Here is a 7,322-nt window from a genome sequence, read left to right on the forward strand (position 1 = left end):
ATGAAAATATATATACATATATATTTTCTTCAGATGTAATCATGGATTTAATGATTCAATATGATATTAAACTCATTTGATTTACCGTTGGAACAAGAATATATAATCTCTAAAACATTAGAGATTACATAATCGCCATGTCGAACGAAGATAAATGATGTAGAACGATACGTAGAACGATGATTATACTTGAGGTACAGAGTGAGATGTTGAGGCATGGATTGTTGATGGTACTGGTACTGTTATTGATGGTACTGTTGATGCCGGTGATGTTGCTAAAGCTGGTAAATTTTGCACTATCTTTTCCAAGGCTACAACTCGGGCGTGAAGCTCGTTGACTTCTTCTATTATACTAAGATGATTGTCGGTTCGAACGAGCGGATGAATGAGGTTTAGAATCTGAGATAGTATATGATCGTGACGAGACACTCTGGAAGTGAGAGAGAAAATGGTGTCTTGAACAGGTTCGCCGGTAAACGCTTCAGGTTCATTGTCAATAGGTGAATTCGTTTGATGGAAGGGATCGCCTTCTTCGCGTCTCCATTGATTAAGTCAACTACGAACCCATCAGATGAATTGGGGATGACTGATTGATTGATTCATTCCGGTGACGCTGATAGGTGAAACTCCATATCGGAATTACCATCGGAATCCGAGGAATTTGAACTGCTTGAGGAATTCATCTCGTACGATCAGATGAAGGATTTTCGATAAGAAATAGATTATAGGATGTAGATTAGTACCCTGCAATACATAATTTAAATATGCATATATAATACTAAAATCCCATAAATTATGGAGGAATCTACGGAAGCTGTCAGGCAAAGGTAACAATAACATATACGCTAAGATATGAACTTATCTATACACTGTCTATGCAATAGAGGCAGTAAGACGTGTCTAGACTTTAAGGATGATAAGCAAATAATTTTCGACACTAAATGATAAGCAAAACTTTTGACATGCAGACACGGTCGAAGTCCAGACTCACTAATGCATCCTAACGACTTATCAGTTAGACACACTAATGCAGACCTAGTTCGCTAAGACCACCGCTCTGATACCAAATTTAACGCCTCGTCCTAATCCATCCGGACGAAGTCCATATCGATTATAAATGATTCACAATAGTTGATTACATCGCGAGGTACTTGACCTCTATATGATACATTTTACAAAGATTGCATTCGTTTTTGAAAAGACAAACTTTCATTTCATCGAAAGTTGACAGGCTTGCATACCATTTCATAATATATCCAACTATAATTGACTTAATAATAATCTTGATGAACTCGACGACTCGAATGCAACATCTTTTGAAATATGCCATGAATGACTCCAAATAATATCTATAAAATGAGCAAATACACAGCGAAAGATTTCTTTCATACCTGAGAATAAACATGCTTTAAAGTGTCAACCAAAAGGTTGGTGAGTTCATTAGTTTAACATAAATAATCTTTGATTACTTGTGTCTATTTCCTGTTTGAAACCTGGTTCGCCTTCAGAATGAATATTAGTCAATAAAGTGTTGTTGTTTGGGATTTTGAACATGATAGTAGTGTCAACCATTTTAGAGTGTTGTTGGGTTCAAAATTACCAAATATAGCGGTAATGGGTTGGGTCTTTCGGATCAAGTGCGATAGGCGTTAAATTTGTACTTGTTTGTATGCGGGTTAGAATTACCACCTGTAGTGGTAATTTAGTGATGTCCATTTAGATGTCTAAATGGGCGAGTGTTAGTGGGCAAGGTGGAAACCCTTGGTTAAGGGTGTTGGTATTAGATTCTCTTTTAGAGAATTGGTTTTTATGTGTTTATGTGCCTATGTGTTATATAGGTGATTACTTGCTCGGATGGGATGACGAAGGTTGTACATACATGGCTTGTACTTGTGCGTGCGTCGCTAGGTGAGTGGAATAATTATACGTGTATGTATATAGTTTATTTATTTATGTGCTATGGTATGAACCAAAGAGCCGGTAGTGCCATAGTATGTGTGAGTGTGCTATGATGTGAACCAAGGAGCCGGTAGCATCATGGTACGTATGTTGTAGTGTGAACCAAAGAGCCGGTAGAACTATAGCGCGAGTTGTTAGGGTGTGAACCAAAGAGCCGGTAGCACCTTAGCGTGAGTATGACTCAGTGTTATGTGTGAACCAAAGAGCCGGTAGCATCATGACAAATGCGTAGTGGCGTGAACCAAAGAGCCGGTAGCGCCATAGCATGTGACGTATGGTGTGAACCAAAGAGCAGGTAGCACCATAGCGTGGGTATGATTAACCATATTGTGTGTGTTGTTTATTTAGCATTTAATATTGTGATGGATATATGCTATTGGTTATGCTAGCTTGTGGTATGGGAGATTATTAGCTTTATACTTGCGATGGTATGTTAATTAGATTGCTAGCATGTATGCGGTATTTGTGTAAGTGTTTGCAAGTAAGTAGATTATATATGTATATATATAATTATTGCATTCACTAAGCTTATGCTTACCCTCTCATTGTTTACCTTTTTATAAGTATTGTTGATGCGGAGTTGCCTAGTTGCTAGACTAGGGTTATTAGACGTTGCTTAAGCTTGGAGAATCAGCTTTTGGATATTCGGACGCTGATTGGGGATTTGGTAGTCCCCGGGATTATGCTCTTGGTATTGGGTTGGGTTATTGAGTATTAACCCGTATTTTGGGTAATTGGGTCATTATTACAAATGCTTTTGTAATGTGTCATTTTTGTACTAAGAGTTAATAACCATTGCGATGAATGGACCTCTATATGCCATGAACGACTCCATGTAATATGAGCAAATGCACAGCGAAAGATTTCTTTCATACCTGAGAATAAACATGCTTAAAAGTGTCAACCAAAAGGTTGGTGAGTTCATAGGTTTATCATAAACAGTAAAATTCATCATTTTGACAGACTACAAGATTTAAATGTTGCATGGTACAAATGGACCCGAATCCTACACCCACCTGTAATGTACATGTGATATCTTTTAAATACAGTACACCTTTCTCGTGTACGCAATCCATTTTTCATAAATCTTAGTAACCGTACACATATCTCGTGCACAAAAACTAATATACATAACCTGTGTATAAAATTATTTTCTCGATACATAACATTCACATCAATTGGTGGCAATTATCATGTCCACATAATTCAATGGTGGCAATTATCATCACCACATAATTCAATGGTGGCAATTATCATGTCCACATAATTCAATGGTGGCAATTATCATGTCCACATAATTCAATGGTGGCAATTATCATGTCCACATAATTCAATAATAATCCGCAGAAATTATGTCTGCATAATAATTCATTCGAGGAATGTTTTGCTTGTGTCTATCTCGTCAAACATTTATAAAAACATTTCATGTATTCGCAGTTCAAAATATATTTCAAAAGCATTTAATAAAGCAGTTGTAAAAACAACGCATGTATTCTCAGTCCCAAAAATGTAAAGAGTAAAAGGGAGCAAATGAACTCACAATACTATATTTTGTAGTAAAAATATGCATACGACGGAACTGAACAATGCAAGGTTGACCTCGGATTCACGAACCTATATCAATTGTATATCTATTAAAACATATAATGGAGATCACATAATTTCATTTATTAATATATATTATTTATATATTTATGGTTATATGAAATTTATAATAAATTCCTTTTAAAAACGTATACTTTATTTTATATCTTAAATTACATGTTATATATAGTTATTCATTTAAATGATAGTTTTGTTAATAATGATTTACTAATAATAATAATAATAATAATAATAATAATAATAATAATAATAATAATAATAATAATAATAATAATAATAATAATAATAATAATAATAATAACTTTATTAATAATGATAATACTAATAATAAAAATTGATAATGATAATCTTTAATAATATTAATAATAGTAATAAGTTATTTCATTTTTATAATGAAAACAATAATATTGATAATAATACTTATATTCCTAAAAATGATATGATAATAATAATAATAATGGTAATAGTAATACTACCTCAAAGGAGTAGATCTTAAAAAAATGCCCAAGTCCGGGGTTGAATCCGCGACGTCCCGCTAACTCGATAACACCCGTTACCATTCCTCTGCCATCATCATACATCACTAACCTAATTATCATCTCATTTCATAACATCGTCATTTTATGTTTATCGTATCATAATCATCCTAGCTCGTTTATTATCATCACCATCGTTACCTCTATGTATCATCATCTAAAATAATCATCATCATTCTTTATTTAAATTATTATCATTGACTATCCTTCTATCTCTTCTTCTTTGTTCATAATATTCATCATCATTCTTATTTATCGTATCCGTCTACTAGAAACAAGAGTGGGTCACGGCCCAATTTGTAATATCAGTTTTCTTGCCCAACGTTTAAAAAAATAAACAGCTCATCAAAGAAAAATAAAACTCAGCTTATTCACCACATATGTAAACGGCCCAAAAATAGTTTTTTTTCAAAAGACAGATGGCCCGACAACAATATCGTGGCTTTTGCTTTTTGACCTGGTACACGAATTGCAAATGGCGGAATATAAATAAATACGGAGTATAAAGAAAAAACTCATGCACTAAATATTTCATCATCATCACCAACATCATCCACTATCCTTTTTATAATCCCACCACCTCAACCTTTATCACTATCTTATAACATCATCATCATCACTATCTTCCTAATCATCTATCATCTATCTTACATACTATCCATAATCATCAACAACTTCGTAAAAGGAATCATCATCATTGTTATTATAATCGTCCAAAAATCTAGTTGCAAAGTTCAAATTAGATTAAATTTCAAAACTCCTAAGTGTTGGATTTTTCGGCTCCACTCCTTGATGTCGCCTTCCAAAAGCAGCGAAAAAATTTAATGTAAAAGCTAAGTCTAAAAAAACGTCTTCATTCACAGTATATCTAATTGTACATCCCATGCAAATCCAAAGTCTTAGTCACCCACTTCTTTCTTAATAGAACATAAGGTCCTACATCTATCTTTACCCTATCTTTAATATCATTGTCTGACCCAATTTGTAATTCCATAAAGAAAGGGAATACGGCCCACGCTAATCAAATCAAGCGACTAGCTGTATTAATCACAATCTAAAAAGAATTTCGGCTCCTTTTATTTCTTTCTCTTTAATAATGAACTAATGGATGAAAGTAGGGTTTTCTTTAAAGTAGTTGTTGGTCAAAAAAAGAAGAAATGGTACATACATCTAGTTCACGGCTCCATCATCAAATCAATATCATGTTTTACTCTAAGTGGGACGTTGGCCAAGGAAAGAAAAAGAAATGAAAAGTCCCCATGTACATCCACCAATTGCTCGACCAAAACAAAAAGAATGTGTGGTCCAAACCAATTTAATCATTTCTTTTTCCTTTAATAATCATATGGGGTATGGTTGCTTAAAGGTTTTTCAGCCAAAACAAGTAAAAAAATATATATAAAGGCAGCCCTTTATTCGCTAGTTTCCTTCATGGAACTTCAATATTATATGTTAGTTTAATGATGGTTTTGAGTTACCTCTTGTCTTGGAAATAAACCATCAAAAACACATTCAAGTATCCATAATGGTTGGTGGTGTTTTAAGTTAAAGTGGGTTCAAAAGTTAGCGGTTTGGTGTTGTTTGTTCTCGGACAAGAAATAAAGTGGAAGTGGTTATAGTTTACATGGAAACAGTAATTTATATAGACGATGGTGAGTTTAATGTGGTTTATGGTAAAAGGTGGTGATGAAGGTTTCATTAAAAGAGAAGCATAAGAAGGAGCGATGGTTTTATGATTGTCGATTTAAAAGTGGTGGTGATGGAATAAGACTTCAAGAATGTGGTGAGTTGTTTCTATATTTTTCCATTTTTGATTCCAATTGCATTGTTTTGTAGTGCCAATTGAATCGACAGAAATATTCGAGCCAGAAGGAAACGAACAAGAAAAGAATGAAGTAGATGGTGATCCTAAACAGAATCGTTCGCTTTACTGATTTTGATATCTAACAAACTTTGTATCTGTCTGTTTGATCTTTCTTCTCTTCTATTTGGATTCAATAATATGATGTGATCAATTTTGTTTGCATTGTGGCAAGATTTGGACGTGTGACAAGAATCAGACAGGAAGTACATGATTTATTTTATCAGAGAAAATAATATAAAGCTTGATCACGATGGTTAACATATTGGAATCAATTGTAGTTGTTTTGTAGTAAATGTAGTGATCAACAGTTTCAATCAGATTCAATCAGGAGCAGAGAAAACGAATCAAAGAAGCGAAGAAAGACAAAACTGAGAAATCGATGGCTAACTGAATTTTGTTCTGTATTGTAATGGATTCGAATTTGTAATCAGACAAGAGATAGGAAAACAAATCAAATACTGTGTTGATTGCTACGTAAAGCAGATTCAGATTCTAAAGCAAATCAGGAAATAACCTAGGATGTGGGTGTTAAACAGAATACAGATGTATTTTATTTATGTATATATCCGTATGTATATATATATATATATATATATATGACCATGTAATTATATATATAAGTCTGTATATACCCGTAATAATATATCTGTTTATCTATATATTTGTATATATAATTATTTCTGTAATTTACATATTAAGGAAACATAATATTATTAATAATACAAACATTAATATTTAACATTAATATTAATTTTAATAATAACAAAACTTAGTAATAATAATAATAGAGATAATAATAATATTAATAATATTAATATCAAAATAATACTAATAAGAATAATGATAATAACAATTTTAAATAACATGATAATTTTAGGTTTAAACTTGGTGCAATCTTTTTAAAACTGACTCCTAAGGTAGTTTTATACTTTTAAAAATTATTATTATTATTAATATTATTATTATTATTATCCTTAGTCAGGTATTTCTACAATTATTAATTTTGCAAAACAAAAGATATATATGTAAATATATTATTACATAAAATATACTAATATTATATAAAATTATGTTTCAACTAATATTATTGATATAACATTAATTAAATATCAAATAATTATCATAATATATTATAAGAATAATTAATACATAACAAATATATAAACTTAATTGATTTATACTATAATGTGTTAATACTTGATATAGGTTCGTGAATCCGAGGCCAACCATGCATTGTTCAATGTCGTCGTATTTTTACTACAAAATACAGTATTGTGAGTTTCATTTACCTTTTTACCCTTTATATTTTTGGGCTGAGAATACATGCGCAACTTTTATAACTGTTTTACGAAATAGAC

This window comes from Rutidosis leptorrhynchoides, chromosome 9 (genome assembly GCF_046630445.1).
Source record: "Rutidosis leptorrhynchoides isolate AG116_Rl617_1_P2 chromosome 9, CSIRO_AGI_Rlap_v1, whole genome shotgun sequence".
Classification (NCBI taxonomy): Eukaryota; Viridiplantae; Streptophyta; class Magnoliopsida; order Asterales; family Asteraceae; genus Rutidosis; species Rutidosis leptorrhynchoides.